The sequence below is a fragment of the Solanum pennellii genome, chromosome 12 (genome assembly GCF_001406875.1).
Source record: "Solanum pennellii chromosome 12, SPENNV200".
NCBI classification, from domain to species: Eukaryota; Viridiplantae; Streptophyta; class Magnoliopsida; order Solanales; family Solanaceae; genus Solanum; species Solanum pennellii.
In genome coordinates, this window is record NC_028648.1 from 56601998 (window position 1) to 56606217 (window position 4220).

General features: G+C 33.3%; 1 pseudogene; it reads left to right on the forward strand.

The window, feature by feature from the left end:
• The first annotated feature begins 930 nt into the window (after positions 1-930).
• Positions 931-4059, forward strand: LOC107005827 (annotated as a pseudogene).
• The last annotated feature ends 161 nt before the right edge of the window (positions 4060-4220 follow it).

Sequence of the window (4220 nt, forward strand, 5' to 3'; positions counted from 1 at the left end):
CAGATGAAAAATTACCTATTGCCTTTAAAAGAACACAGTTCCCAATTCGACTATGTTTTGCAATGACAATAAATAAATCTCAAGGTCAAACATTAGATTCGTAGGAATCTATTTACGCGAACCAGCTTTTTTCACATGGCCAACTTTATGTTGCTTTATCCAGAGCTAAAACTTTTAAAAATGTCAAAATACTAATTTGTCCGCCTACAAATGACCATTTCATGTATAATATAGTGTACAAAGAAATCATTCAAAAAGCACTGACCTAAATTCCTAAATAATCTATCCTTCATAAGTGAATCTGTTGTTGCAAGCTCCATAGATCAAGCAATGCCAATGATATTGATGGTTGGTGACGCTTTTCTAATTAAATAGATATTTTCTTAATGCAACTCATACTAAAATGTTTTGGGACTTCTGACCAATTGTTGATCAGCCCTTTATTTTAATGTCTTGGTAAAATGGTGAAAGTCGCAATTTAGGTGATGCAAGGCAAAGAGCTGCAGAAGATCCTGTTGATAAATTGTATACTTCGTCTATAATGACTGATGTCATTCTCCAGGTAAAATGATGCATCATTTCATTATGAGATTTTGCTTTATTTTGTTTTCTACCAATTTCTATATTGTTTCAGTTGCAAATGCACATTATGGCAATATAGACGCATGCCCACCCGCAACAACCTTTTTCCATTTCATCCTCAAGATAACAATCTTATGGCCAGGAATGGATGACCCCTCCATCCAAATATGTAATGTCCAAGTTCAATAGGTTGAACTATTCACACATTTATTTCATTCTTTGATTTTCAGAATATTATTTATTTAGTATTTTCTGTAAATTTGTTGACATCAACTATGATCCCTTTGTGTAGGTACAGTAAGTGGGCTTACTTTTTTAAATTCTATCAACATGCTTATATGTGAAAGAGGATATTCTCAGGTGAATTAATTTGCTATAAATGTATTTCGACAGATACCTTACTTAATTGAAATATATAGTTGTTGTGTTTTCGCTGAATTTTTGGCTTCATATTGTTGATAACAGTTGCTTCCTTTGATAAATAATTTCAGCACTTTGATTCTGTTGACTTATCAGTAAGCCAACAGATACCAATCATATCTCCACATAACGCAACCTACCTATGATACATAATGTTCATTGTATATTGCTTTATACAATAGGTGCCATTTAGGTGATGCAAGGCCAACAGCTGGAGAAGATCCTGTTGATAAATCTGAAATATATAGCAGTTGTATTTTGACTGAATTTTTGGCTTCATATTGTCGATAATAGTTGCTTCTGTTTTGGCTGAATCTGAAATAATTTTGCATGCTGGTGGTGATACATGCCAATCCATTAGAAGGGTACTAAAGATTTTGCTAAGTATGCCAACTGTTTTAAGCCCTTAAAATTTTCAAGCAGATCAGACGTTAAACGTCACAACCCATAGGCTTCGAAGAAGATATCATACAATTCAACAGTTTGTTGACAAAATCCATCAAACAAGCAATGAAGCAATTCGAATTCTGTAAGTCACTGGGCTATGCCATTGTGTATGTTCTTATGGTTACTATCAATTTTTTATCCTCCTTGAAAATACACTCTGTTTTCTTGCAGGTATGTTGCAAATATTGTCGTTGTCAATGTCAATGTAGTGCTTTTGGTTAGTACATTAAGTGAGATTCTACAAACAATGCATCATTATCTTTTAGAAAGGAAGCTAAAATTTACTTCCATGTATAGGTGTAAAACTAGAGATTTTGTGAATTGTGATAATCTTGTGTGAGTTATAAGCTATTATACAATTTCTACGTTTGCTAGCTGTTGTCTTGCTTTTTCATAGTTGTGTATACTCAGTTCCTTCTAATGTATGTGTAAATATCATCAATGATGTAGTTATACTAATGGAATGGTGCTTTGGCTCACTTTTGCAAGTTTTGCACTGGCCTCTTGGATTTTTAATGTAAGTAAGATTTTGATACTTATATTTGACATAAAATCAATTTTATATTCTCAAAAGCCTAATTAAACAGCTCTTATAAATTACTAGAATAATCTTCTGCTACTGGATTTTGACAACTTTGAGTTGGATGCTAAACAACTTTGATTTCTACTTCCATAGGTAAGCACAAATCCTTCTCTTTCTCTCAGTACTGAAGCTTAATTTTTCATTTATACGTTGTAACTTTGGCAAATATTGATACAGCTTTGCAGATAACACTTGCTCAGCTTTGAAGGACTTTCAACGGAATCCTCAAAACAATATCTTGCAAATTATACTTCCCAGTGAAAAAACAAAAACTTCTGACAAAACATTAGAGCAGATTGGCGACACGGTTCCTAATTTCATTACTCAGGTATTGTTATCTATAATATACAAGAAACATGGATAGGAGCTTACATATATTCTCTTAGCTTTACTTGGACAATTATATTTTTTTTCGTGTTTTCGATTATCAGCTAAATTCTAAGTTGACAGAGGTACAAGGATTAGGATTAAGATACGAGGGAAAATAGCGTAGGAAAAATTTGTGACCCCTTCTCCGGTGCACCTAATTGCAGCTTCACACTTGATCTCAGCCCAAAGGATACTATTCCAATTGAAGAACTAAAATATGTAAGTTACAAGCTTCAACTTACTCAACATGAATAAGGATCTTTATGTCTGAAAAGTTGGAGTTTGTTTTTTCTTATGTTTGCCTGTAGGTTCTGTAAAGAGTCACATGTTATGAAGGAAATTCTTTAGGCAATTGCGCAGGTGAAGGAAGATTCATTCAACATGCCTGATAGAAATATTCCCTGATTTACTGAGCCTAAGTGAGCTCTCCAAAGTACCAGTGCATGCCATTTAGATGTTCAGAACGAATACTATGATCATCTATGTTGTCACTCTCCATCCTCATGGTACTTTTACTACTTAAATTGATAGTAAAATCTCACCAAGAAACAGGAAAAAGGTTCGACATATGTTTCATTACTCCTAAAAAGTCAAAATAATACCAAATAACTTGCCCAATGGCAGTAATTCTCCAGGCTTCCTATTCTCATAGACTTCTCTGTTTTTCTTGTATCGTCTGGTATGTGAAGCCTGCTGCAGCTCCTACGCCTGGACAAATAACTGGTCAAGTCCACCCCCATCAATGTAGCACTGTTGCTGGATGCGGAAGAGGTGATTAGAGACCACCGGGAATGAAAGGTGGCTATGGTATGTTCTTCACACAAGTATGTTTCCCTGATTTATAACATACTCGAATTTGCTATTTTTTCTGATTGGTCAGGATTGTTATTTACTGGTTAGTTAGAATTACACTAACCTTCGAAAGAATGTTGTGCTTTAGCTTTGAAGTTAGTAGGCCTAATTTAAGAGACAAGTTGTCTTTAATATTTCATTTTCAATGCTTAGTTATTCAAGATTCGAGTTCATTTCAGATGTGAAAAAAGGCTAGACTGGTTGCATTCATCAAGAATTTTAAGTTATCTTTCAGGAGTGATTTGTTTGTTGATTGAATTTCTTTTCTAACAATGTCTTCTTTTGTTCAAGTTGTGACTTTTTCCTCTTTGTAGATTATCAAACATCTTCGAAGATGTAAGACTGATTCCATAACAAATCTTTGCTCAAGTATGTCCAGGTAGAATACAGTCTATTTTCTCACGTGGAAGGGCACTAGAACTATTCATTAGTAAGATATAGATCTGATAACATACTTTATTCTTTCTCTCGGTCTATTTCACAGATTCAATGGACCATACAACTAATAGATTTGAAGTTCCTATGAATTAAAACAACTCAAAAGCAAGGAGATGATGGATGAAATTGATCTCCAATAGAGCAGTATCCATGAAAATCAAAGAAACTGCTTACTCAAACCTCTCCTCAAAGTATATTATAGTAATCATTCTGTTATAGCATTATGTGCTTTGTAGGTAATGAATGGAGTATGTTGTCAAATTAGTATGTTGTCAAATTTAGTGTAAATATGTATTATTCTAAAGAGTTGATACTTGATACTCCCTGACGTATTGAATATTCAGAAGTTTATTATATATAATAAATTTCAAAAGTAGAAAATTTTTCTAATAACTTATTGAGCTGCCTCTTTTATCCGTTGGAATTTGAATTTATAATTGAATGAATAATCTTTACTGACAGTTTATTATTATTTATACAAAATAAATTTATAATGTTGGGCCATACTAGCATGGGCCTATACCCTATA